Source organism: Harpia harpyja, chromosome 5 (genome assembly GCF_026419915.1).
Source record: "Harpia harpyja isolate bHarHar1 chromosome 5, bHarHar1 primary haplotype, whole genome shotgun sequence".
In the NCBI taxonomy this organism is placed as follows: Eukaryota; Metazoa; Chordata; class Aves; order Accipitriformes; family Accipitridae; genus Harpia; species Harpia harpyja.
The window spans coordinates 33265910-33278310 of NC_068944.1; the positions used below are offsets into that span (position 1 = coordinate 33265910).

Genomic DNA, 12401 nt, shown 5'->3' on the forward strand with positions numbered 1-12401 from the left:
CTTTTAACATTTTCTTGTTTTCCAATTGATTCTTGCTTACATTTTTAAATGGGATGTTGTCCTTCAATTGCATTTATTTGCTGACCATGAACAGAAAAGCCTAAAGGAGGGAAGGGAGATGAAGAAATTCTTAGTATCTACTTTATATAAAAATGATGACTTTAAGGATGCAGAGACCAACATTGCTAAGGGTACTAGTAATAAGATATGGTCTATCTTACCTCAAGGCTGAGATAGACTTGAGCCAAAAAGCTAAACGGGAATGGAAATGTAACTAGCTGTACTTTGCAAGAGCAGCGTCTGGAAAATCACTGATGAAGAAGTGCTGCAAAATGTTACTGTTGTCTCTGCTGCCCCTTTTCACACAGCTTTAGCTAACAGAGCTGTCAGTGTACCTCTGGTGATCATGAAATCACTTAATGAAATGAAGTGTAACCAGCCCTCTACTAAACTAGTGGTTAATTAAGTGTGACCATCAAGTGATGGGAACCATAGCAGTATACAAGGGAATGCTTGTTCATTCCTGAAAGGCCTATTAAAGTAAGAGGAAATATGTGATCAGCACAGTTGTCTGAATGTCTAACACGGTATGGCGTGGGAATGCCAGCATCAGAGTTCAAACACATAAGGAGTTACTGCTGCTTACTTGAGGTACTGAACAAACCAGAATAACTTACACTATGTGATTGTAATCAATGCCTAGCATACTTCTGAGGGGCCAAAGCAATGAAATCGTTGACTAACTTGCAGTACCTCATTTAACTGGTGAATCTTGCTTGTCCGAGATCATAGATTGTGTGCAAAGACTCAGCGTTCTGCCACTGAGGCTACTCTTTACTCCATGCCAGCAGACAAACTGTGAAGAATTACCAGTTTCTTCATATTTTATTTTGAAGGGGTTACAGAAAAGAATTTATATTTTTGTGCAGTTTATATTTGCAAAGAGCTCTGTAGATGTGAAGTCTTATGGCTTCTGCTGTGATGTTGCTATAATCACCCCTCGTGTATGGTGGAGCTGAGATGTGGATATGAAGTAGCCTACTGAGGATCGGAAAGTGAGTCTGTGGCAAATCTAAGAGGAGAACTTCAGACTCCTGACTTTTTTCTTCTCAATATGAATCTCTTACTTGTAAAGTAGTCACAAAAGTTAGCACTAAGGGAAGGCATGGTAAGTTGGGTGACTCACATGTCCTCTCACATTTTGTCAGCTTTCATATGCAGGAGAAAAGTGTTTGTAGTGTGATAGGGCTGTCCTTGGTATACAGAGCAAAGCCACCCATGCAACAGGGAGGGCTGTGAAGACTGCACCTGTGCAGGAGGCACTCTAGTCCTGTGTAAGTGCTCTCAGTGACAACGCAGCCTGGAAGCCTCCCTGACATACACTGGGTACAGCTGGTCAGCACAGCAAAGTATGGGACCACTGCTGAGTCACTGCATTGCAAATGCAGAAGGTATGGGTTTCTGTGAAAGCATGAGATGGAAAACAATAAATGCACAAGATGTGACGTGTGTGGTGTGTGTGTATGTATAGACATGAACATGTATGTGTGTGCTCATATGCAGGTCAGGAACCTAATCTTTTTGTAACTATCATTTGTAATTTAGAAGACAGGCTAAGCACTGGATGAGGATATACATTTCCTTTTAGGAAAAAAAAAGGGGGAAACAAACTATGTGTATCTTGAGCTTCATTACCCTACAGTCATACAGACTACTACCTGTAGAAGCCTTTTTAATCCTCAAGGGGTAAGCAATAGGGTAGGGATTAGTGTTGATGCAAGTTATGGGTTGAGAGCAGGGCACGGAGGTAAAACAGACAGAAGGGATTTAAAATAGCTTGGTGAATCAAGTGCCCAAGGTAGCAGTGTCTTGCAGGACATAAAAATAAGGAGTAATATTTATCTGAAATGCCAACAACAGTGTAAGACATAAACATTATTCACAAAAATGCCATGACATTTCTTTAATGAGTCTGGGTGGGGTGGATCTCTGACAGATCTTTCTACCACCTTGTATTTAAGGTGGAGAATATCTAAAAACATCAGCTCTTTGAACCTAGAAAGCTGAGTTTCACAGAATCACGGAAGAATTTAGGTTGGAAGGGTCCTCTGGAGGTTATCTAGTCCACCCCCCCTGCTCAGAGGAGGTCTAACTAGATCAGGTAGCTCAGGGCCATGCCCAGTCAAGCCCTTGACACCTCCAAAGATGGAAGGCCCACATCCTCTATTCCAGTATTTGACCACCCTCATGGTAAAATATTTTTCTTATATTTAATTAGAATTTCCCATGCTTCAGCTTGTGTCCATTGCCTATCATTGTGCACCTACAAGAAAAGTCTGGCTCTGTCTTCTCTGTACCCTGAAGTCAGGTAGTTGCAGCAGTCGGGTCTCCTCTGAACCTCCTCTTCTCTCAGCTGAATGGACTCATCTCTCTAAGCCTCTCCTCATATGCCTGTGCTCCAGCCCCCTGACCAGTCTGGTGGCCCACTGCTAGACTTGCTCTAGTATGTCAATATTTTTCCCGTACTGTGGAGCCTTCCCACCACCCCCAAACCAACTTGTGCAGATGCCATGCTAATCTTCTCTGTATCATTCAAATTTTAGTATATATGCTGCTAAAGAGAATATGATTTCATTAGAAGATAAGCTAGAACAATGAATTTTTTAAAAAGAAGAAACCTGGAGACATTGGAAATGAAAGGCTTTTAACCCATTTCTGCCTTCTCCCCCATTACCCAATGTGTCCTTATGTTCTGGTCTTTTTCTCAGCCCACAATTTTCAGTGGCGTCCTGCACTGTAAGGAAGTCCTTACAATCCCCTCTCAGCCTCCTGGGAGAGTTATTTACATCAGCTTGGGTCCTTGGTTGCGTATGTCTCCTCTGCCTCTCTCAGAGCTCTCCTGCCTCTGCTTGTGCGTTTCTCCACTCTGTCTGACTTGCTCTGCACTCCAGAAACTTTTTCCCTGAAAAGTTGCTCAATCGCTATTGGAAAAACACAATTTCCTCCTCCTTCTAGAAGATGCCCCCTGACCAAGAGCAGCCGCATTGTTCTCTGCTGTCTCTTGAAAGAACATAATGCTTATTAGCACAGAGTAACTCCAAATGAAGAAATTAAAATTATACACTCAACATGTTAATGGAAACATCCACAACATTGTTTTGAAAAATTATTTATTAGGGTTTGGCCATGATTTTGGAAATTATTCAGGGTGGTTTTGTAACAGTCAAAAAACATAAGGTGCTGTGTGTGAGGCTTTGGGGTTTGGACATATTTTTCCACAACTCTTTACATTTGTCGGTGAGAACCTACAGCTCTTTTGACAGTAGGACTTGGGTGGGCTGATGGTTGCTGGATGCTGTAATAGGAGGTTGGCAGCACACGGAATGATAAACTTACTTGTCAACAGCCTCTCTGGCTTTCTTAGGATAGGCTGAGCTTTGTACCTCTGCATCTTGTTTCTCATGTAGTCCTTGGTAATTTCTCTGGTATGGGTTAATTGATTTTGCATTTGTTTGCTGTTGTTTATATGTCTGCCCAACATGGAACCCTTCTCAGCCACAGACACTCATTTTGTATCTATTATTCCCTGCTTCGTTATGTTGCTTTCCTCAGCAAGAAAGAATTCTCCTTAAATTGTTTGCATGTTGGTGGCAATGGAGATGGAAGACCAAAGAAAATAAAGAAGAGATCCACAGTAAATGTTGAAAATGGGGTGCTTCCAGTGTGTGAGATGGAAAATAAGGCTGCAAGCACTGCTAGGGAGATCTCCAGTGAGGTGACCTCAGCAATGAGAGCCAGAAGAAGAGTTTAGAGAGCACCTCAAGAGGAAGCAGACCTATGACTGCATCTGCATACAGTAAGGCACTTTCCCTGAAAAGGAAGCTACTGGCATAGATGGAGGCCAGGTCAAAGGGCTCTGTAGGGCCCTTTTGGCCTCTGCGCCTGCATTTCCTTCCTGTGAAACCAAATGATCGTGTAGGGTTGGTGCTCACTAAGGTTTCCTGTGACATGGAGTCGGGATATTGAGCTAAAACTATGCTCAGGTACTGCAGGACAGATGCCTTAATGACCCATCATCAGTTCATAGTTCATTTATGGCCACTTACTCTTTGGTATTGTAAGCATTTTGCTGTTTCTCTCTCATGCAGAATCTTTTTATCTCCTGTTAGTTGTGTATTAGTTGCAATGCAATTGTATTAACAGCATTTTTCCGCAATGAATTTCACTGTGTTATTTTCTTTCCATATTTCTGCTTTCTTTTCTTTATAGTTTGTTGGGCATTATTTCTTCATCCTTGCTACTGATTGCCTCTTCCTCATTGCTTTGCATGAGAATCCTTTTGTTTGAAGAAATTCAGGAAATTTTGCTTGCTTTACTTCAGAGCCTGGATATTGGCATAGAAAATGAATCACTTTTGATCTCTCCTTGTTTTTCCTTGTTACAAAGTAATTTTCCAGACTTGTGCCAGGTTTTGAGTGCTCCTGGTTTCACTTTTAAAACAGAGAGCTCTGAATTTCCACTGCCTGGCACTGCAGGTGTGGTCAGAATGGCTGCTTTCCCTGCCCATTCGCTTGCTAAATACTACACAGGTCCAGCCCAAGTGGGCTCAGAACACACCTCCTTAAGGCTACCCGAGGCAAGGTCACAGGCCCACTTGGGTGAGATTTCACCTATTTCATTAGAGTTTTGTACACTTGAGTGAGCTTGAATAGAGAGGCATGAAAGGTCTCCAGAAGTAAACACAGCAGATCAGGGGCTGTGTGCAGTTTACCCTAGTGATTTAATATATTTTAAGACTAGAGCTAGCATTTTGTGAAATGCTGTTTGAAGTTGTTAATTAGGTTTGCCTGAACAGACTAAAACAGACAGAGCTAATTGGTTAAGATTATAGCTAAAAGATCGTGACCTCTCACTGTGAAATGTCTCGGTATATGTTCTTGTTTAGGTCTGTTCTTCCGGTTTTTTTTGAGGAGGCAGATAAAGCATGCACCGTATCACTGAGATGGTGAGGAATATGTTTTTATCATTTGGGAGTAGCATCCCTATCTCAAATCCGCTGTTGTTAATGGGAGGGTTTTTTTACTAAATACTTCTGCGTTTATTCTGCTTGCATTTTTGACAGGAGGAACACTATCAGGTGAGTTTTCAACTTTTTGTGAATAAAACCTAATAGGAAGCCTTTTCATAGCATCAGAGCATCCATAGGTACAAAGTAACTTAATCAGCTCTCACAATCCACGCAGTTACTGGCAAACCTGATTCATTTTATGAATAATTTTACTTGGACCTTAGTGAGAAAAATGTTCATATGAACAGCATGAGCAACAAATTTCCAGACAAAAACATGGAGGAGGGAGAGTATGTATAGACACAGTCTGTGGGGGCCTGTGACTTCATCGCGCTTCACACGATAAAGAGGGTTCACTTCAGGAGCTGGTAATGGGACGGAGACTTGAAAGGCCAGGCTACAGGAAGCGGGGATGGTGAGTCAGGGAATGGCAGCCTTCCCTCCGAGTCATCCTTGAACCACTGCCCTGGTGTGCTCATAGTGGGAATCGGATTAGCAGAGATGCTGTTCCTTCAGAAGAGATTTCAAACTTGGGTCGTGACCATTTGATGTCGTTAAGCGTTACGTGCTGTTTCTTCTCAAGAGCACGGATTTCAGATCCCGCATCTGGTCTGATCTCCAGCGTGGCTGCCCGTGTTTTGCAACCGCCCCTCTCCGCGGCGTGAGCGGAGGCACCGTGCCTCCTTTCCGGCCTGGCTTTCCATCCTGGTGCCGCGAGCCCTGTGACGCACCCGCCTGGCTTCTCGACGAAGCCACCGCACGGCCGTTGACCCAGAAGTTTCTTGCACGGTTGTTGAATAGCTGTAATTTCCTCTTACACGCACATTATTTTCTGTAACAGTTGATCGGCTTACCAGGAAAAGAAGAGATCTGTGTTGGGGGGGCTGATAGCGTAATTTGGTGATGGCGGGGGTGCTTATCAGGAGGGTACGTGGAGTGACCGGTCAGGCAGGCAGCAGCAAGCCTTAGGCCGCGGTTGAGATCACAGCCTGGAAAAGGCACCTGACGGGGGGGGGGCCGCGTTCGTACCTGTGTTGCTTTTAATTAAAAGGACGAAGTGACGCTTTGTGGTGCATTATGACCCGAAAGGAGAGCGATCGCACCCGGGGCTGAAACGCCGCCCGCGCCAGGCGGGAGACCACCGAGCGACACCAGGCGGTGGGGCAGAAGGCCGCCACCTGCTCCCCCGCCCGCCGCGCCGGCCGCCTCCCGGCGCCTCGGCCCCGTCGCCCCGCCGCGGCCCGGAGCTGCCGCCGGGCCCCCTGCCTGCGGGAGCGGCGGCGCCGGCAGCGGCCGCTAGATGCCGCCCTGTCCAACGGCTTGGCGGCGGCGGGCGGCGCGGCGGCCGGGCGGCGGCGGCGGCGGCTCGGAGGGGCCGCGGCTGCCCGCTCGGCCCCTGCGCGGCCGCCCGGGGAGCGCCCTCCCCGCCGCTTGTGCCGAGCCTGGCGCTGGCGGTGCCGCCTTTCCGCCCCAGGGAGCAGCGCAGGGGGCTGCGTTGCCTCGCGGTGTTTTCCGGGGGAGGCAGCTTGTCCAGCGGGTTTGGGCCAGCGGCCGAGCCGTGGGGACGGGGCCAGCCCGCGGGCGGGGGCCAGCGGCCGAGCCGGTGAGGGGAGCCAGGGTCGGAGGCAGCCAGCGATGGCCAGGCGGAGGCCAGGCATGGGCCGCCAGCCTCACGGGGTGATGGGGCCCACGGCCGGGCAGGGCAGGGCAGGGCTGTGGCGGGGCTGGAGACTCTGACAGGGACTAACGGCTTCGAGCTGTGGTGAGGTGGGGGCTCCTGGGCCACGGGTAGGGTTGGGAGTGGTCCCTGGTGAGGCTGGGCAAGGCCACCGAATTCAAGCACTCGGGGCCCTGGCCCTGGCAAGGGGTTCGTCAGGCTTCTTCGGGGAGTGCAGAGCTGCCAGCACAGGGGTCATCTTATGGTGACAGAGGGGTAGGTGCCAGTGAGGGAAACCGAGTGCTCTGTTCATCAGATGATCTTTCTTTAAGGCAAACTGACAACAAGCAGCCCTCAAATGGATTAGAGCAAGTAGTTTGGATGTTGAGTTTCAGTGGCAATTGACTGTGTTGCCCTTTTGAACCTTGCGTGTTTCAGTTTTCCCTCATTGAGTATTCTTAAAAGAACGGATGCATTGACTGCATGCGTGGTTTTTGGGAGCAAAATCATCTGAAGAACACAGCCCCATGCTGTAACAGCCGGCTGGCTGTGTGCATTCATCGGGGAAAAAGTCAAGAGCAGTCCACACTTCAAGAATGGCTCTCAAGGAGGCCAAGGCCACTGAGATTGTGGGATTTTTCATATTTCAAAGCCTGTTTACAGTATAAAATTGTTTAGGGGCTAAAGGAATATAAGCAATTGTCACGTGCAGTTGTTTTGGGTTTTTGGTTTTTTTTTTTTGAGAGAGAGGTTTGTATTACTTAAAAATTGCTTACAATTGCTAATTTAGCATCTGCATGAAATGCTATATTGTCTGGACTCCTATATTTGCAAACAGAACAGATAGCAGAAGTGTAATCACTTCCTGCACAGCTTCTTGGCTGCGACCTGGACTGACCCCATGAACAGCAAGTGAGGGTGAGCAGTATCGGACTTGGATGCTTTTTCCGCTATCGCTGGTGTGTTAACCTAGGAAAACTGCTTGGCTTCTCTGCTGAGCTTGCCACGTAGTTCCATCTATAATGTAAACATCTGTCTACCAACTGCACTGAAACCACCATTTCATTTTGTGTAGGCTACCGAACAGCTGTCAGATGGGAATAACTTCGGTTATTGCATGTCTTAACCAATGTCCTAGATGCAAGAGGTTCTGAATGCCTTTATCCTTGCTTGACTTTTTCCTGTTTTTGGACTGGATCCTTCTCAGCTATATGTTTTGAGACTCTTAGTAGGCTTTTAAATACCCCCAAGAGTGTGCTGGATGTTATCCTCCTACAGAGCTCAAGTAGATTAGACAGGAGCATTGAGTTCATCGGATCACTATGGATCCATTCAGTTCTTCTGTGCATCTCCTATCCGTTAGTGTCCCATCTCTTAAGAGATTTAGTGATATTAGTTTTGACAGGATGCATTATGCTGTACAAGGTTATGTCTTAAAATCATAGAACTATGAAAAGAGGATTCCCAGGACAGCATCACAAGCAACTGTAATGGCAGATGAGCTGATATCTGAGAATTTATTTCTGTCAGCATGGGCATGCGTGTTGCTTTCAAGGTGACAGTAGGTTATGAGTGAACATACCTGTGCAGCAAAATATACCATAGACTTGGAAATGTTTGGTTTGGAAAAAGAATGCTCTTCACATAAGTGAGTATGCATTTGGCAAACAAAAGCTGTGTTGAGCACTCACCAGACTTTTTGAAGTCAAATGGGAATTTCAAACCACTTGATCCTGCAGAGCAGGCTGTCCATATATATGAAGGAGCCTTGTAATGTTCATTCTGAAGTTAGAGAAACAGCCCAGTTGAAGAGATGCTCATACAGATGGTTAGGCTTCAAGGGATTTATTTGGCTGAATACCCCAGAAGTCATCTTTAAGTTCTCTGACTCATCCAGGCTGTCTGAACTTCTTACGCTGAAGAGAGGAAGCGATGAGCAGGTTCACTTATGACAGAGCTTCCTGTTTTGCCTTGAACAGAAGGTGTTTAGAAAGACCTTTTTCATGATGTTCTGGTGATCCAAGTTGAGTTCAGTGACTGGGCAAAAACAGGAGAGAAAATGCTGGTTGTGGGGTGCCATTCTTGCCAAACATTTTCAGCCTCCAAGGAAGGCTTATTTTGGCAGAATGTTAAGCGATGCTTTTTGGTTTTCTTTTCATTTGGGGAGGCTGATGGGAATGATGCTCCTCCACAGGCACTGAACTATAAATATTTGACTTTTATACAACCAAAATGCCTCCGAGTAGACACGGAATAAGTGACGAAAAATGAGCTTTCACCAAACCTGTGGAATTCATTTGAACTTTGCCAGGTGTTTGGCTGTAAGACTGTGAGGTCCCATATTTAACAGCTCATATACTTTGCCAATAATATGTGAAGTGTTTCATTATCTTATACGCTGTAGTTGGCACACATCAGTTTGCAGGCAAAGAGCAATGGTTTATGATATTTGTGGATTCCATGTGCTGTCGTAACCATGAAATGATGTGTGGTATATGATAAGACAAATATATGAGAATGAAAGAGCTCATATACCAAATACAAGATACTTTCAAGTCTATGATAAGTAAAACCATAAATTGTTAAGTAACATCAGTATTTTGATTTTTGTCTCCTCTTATAGATGCCAGGAGTAAAAAAACAAGTAAGAGGCTTGCCTTCAGCTCACCCAAGATGTTCAAGGAGTACTTGGGACAGATGAAGAGCTATTTTATTTTGAGGCTGCAAAATAACTAGGGCTTTTTAGGGTATTCATCCTAAAGGCCAAATTTTTCACAAATTAAAGCTTAACGGACCAACTCTGTACTCACATCAATTCCCAATATCCAGTGAAGTATTTCAATCAGTATTGAAATAATTACTGCAAGATTCTGGTTGGACGAAAAGGTCTTTGTGTGTATTTTTATGGATTTTTTTTTTTTTCCTCTGGTGTTTTCTGTGTTTTCTGAGTTTTAATTTTTCCAGAAAGAAATTCAAATGCTTGAAACTTTAACCTACTTCTAAGTAAATCTCTGATTGAACAAGTCTTTAATGTGTTGCTTTGCAGCATAGCAATGTGTGTAAGCGTGCACTTCTTTCTTTATGTATAAATGTTTTGCTGAGGTAGGGTCTAAGGATGAAAACCAACTGACTATTTACACCAGCAGCTCCCCAGGCATGGGAATCTAGTGTGTTGCAAGAGTGGCAATGTTTGCTGTGGCAGTGGTTGCGGCAGCCTGTGTGGTCTGCCCTCCTGGCCTTAGCAGCCCGTCTGGAGAACTGGCAGGAGTGAGCTTCCCCGGGAGACCTCAGTCCCCGGGTGAGCTCTCTAACAGCCCACCAAGGAGTCACAGGGCTGCTACCCAGCTGCAGTGAGCATGGCAGCTCAGGGAGATCTGCTGTGCCTCACTGATTGTAATCCAGAAAAAACACAAGCCCCAGGTATCAAGAAGAGCGGGGAGAAGAAAGTTAGGCTATGGAAAGCAGAACAGGTAGCTTCTCGCTATCCTGTCTTCTGCAAGGACTTTGGCAGACTCGTGTGTCTGTGGTAGTTCTGCTGGTGCTTAGGATCTCTGTCAGATGCATTTTCTTTAGAGAGCTAGTGAACCTTTGCATACGAACAGGAAAGCATGTCATTTTTCTGATGCTGAATTTCAATATTTGTAGTATTTTTCCCCTTGAGGTGGTTTAGGAGTATAGAAGATGATTAAAATGAAATTTTTATTGTTATTTCTAGTGCATTTTCTGTGCTGTAAACACTGAATGAAAAGCTGAAAGGCGGTCCCATCCCCTGGAGAGACTGGAGCCATCTGACCAAGAAATGATTAGACTAGTCAGTGGGGAAGACAAGGTGATGGGAAGACGTGGTAAGAGTAATGTTGTGTATATGTATCTAAATTAGTAGATTGTAATACCTGGCTAGGTGCAGGTCATCACTAGAAGAGTGTATTTGAAGTAGTCTGAATTCAATGGTTTCTTATTATCAGAGAAACAGGCCGTTCTAGGAGATGCATGTTTTTCTTCGTGTTTAAAAGAAGCAAAATCTAAGAAACTTCCAAAGAGCCCAAATCTTTTGAGGAAAATGATGAAAATAAAGCTTTTGACTGAATCTGACTTACTATGCTGACACTTTTGTGGTTAGTCTCACTTCTAGTGACTGCACGGATACCATTCATTCATATTCCTGACACGACAGTTGTGAAGCCATTTCTCTGGCACTGATGATGTACTGGTAACACCAGAGGATTCCTGTATCAGCTTTCTGCATTTGCTGCTTAACCTCCCTTTTGAAGAAGCTACCATATTTGGAGGAAGTAGCATACACAGGTCCAGATTCAGCAGTGTTTTTTGGCTGATAGCAATTCGATATGGCATTATGCAATTTTTATTCTCCCAGCTTCCACAGTGGAGTTCATTATTTTCTATTTTGTGTTGGTTGTCTGGACTCTCCATACACGGGATGGACAGAAACTTTCCACAGACATAAAAAATGATCAGCAGTTTGACTATGGAAATCTGTGTTTAAAACAGGCATAGATTTAGAGAGGACTTAAGGAGTGTCCTAACTATTAGTCTGTCATCTATTTTTGCTTGTTGGGCAGAAAATAATTCAGTATTGTCTAGCTTTTAGTGATAATATATCATGATTAGGGTGTTTATGTAGGATAAGGATAGCAGAAGAATTCTGAGAAGGCTTGCTGGTACATTTCTTAGTGGTCTAACCCCAAGTCTGGATCAGTTACTGATGCCCTCTGAACAAGGTGGGAAAACCAAACATACCTGTTTGGGCCATATGAAATGTCCTGTAAGTAGCCTTTGAAAACATGAGCAGAAGGTAAATTTTGGTTATTATTAATGAGCTGGTTTGATTTTGAACTACTGCTTAAATGAGAGAAACATCAGATTATTAGTGTCTATCAGTAATCACCTAAATGAAATTTCATTAAAATACTTGTGAATAATTAATAAAATGAAATCATTGATGTTTTATCAAGTCTTTGTCTAAGACCTTAAGATAAATCTTGTGAAAATATGCAGTTTGCATAAATTGAAATAGAAAAGCCAGAATGCCATCTGCCTAAGACAAACCTGTACAATGCAGAGAAGGAAGTTACAGTTTAGGATAGCAGGAATTTGAGATATAATTTCAATATTCTTTCATCTTTGTTCTAAGACATCAGTTCATGTAGAAGTAATAAGGCACATCTGTATTTCAGTACACATCATTTTAGGTCTAGGAGTGCCGAGTGTGGAAATAAATTTTTCTTATGTTGCATTTTAATCAGGATAAAATGATGGTTTTAGAGTCACACAGTGCACATAACAAGATAAGCAGTGCTGCTTCAGCACAGCTTGCATGTACTGTCAGAAAGAGGTATACACTCAGAAAGTAAATGACAGCCCTGAAGTTATGGTGATACTGTAAGGCACTGGTATACAATAGTTATCTTCTATATCATTCTTACAACCTTGGCACACATGGTTTATGCTCAAGAATTTAATTTCCTTAGTTTTATATTTTTACAGTCCTTAAAATCTGCCATATATCCAAGAACGAATATAGGCAATTAAAGAATTTCATAAAACTTAGTATCTTGAGGGGGGGAATTATTAGAAAGCTGAACATTTGTATCAACATTTTATTTACAATACTGTCTGTTCTCTCAATATATGCTCACAGCTCTCCGTTGTTGTTGT

The 12401-nt window shown here is 44.0% G+C and overlaps 1 long non-coding RNA gene and 1 other non-coding gene across 2 annotated transcripts in view; one reads left to right on the forward strand and one right to left on the reverse strand.

The window, feature by feature from the left end:
• Positions 1-2556: 2556 nt before the first annotated feature.
• Positions 2557-2625, reverse strand: LOC128142537 (U6 spliceosomal RNA). Its single transcript, XR_008235448.1, has one exon. It is a non-coding gene; the product is annotated as a U6 spliceosomal RNA (small nuclear RNA).
• Positions 2626-9919: 7294 nt separating this feature from the next.
• The window catches only part of LOC128142509 (uncharacterized), a 55006-nt gene continuing 52524 nt past the window's right edge, over positions 9920-12401 (forward strand). Inside the window, exon 1 of the long non-coding RNA XR_008235434.1 lies at positions 9920-10570. This is a non-coding gene — a long non-coding RNA (uncharacterized LOC128142509). The remainder of the gene's footprint in view (positions 10571-12401) is intronic.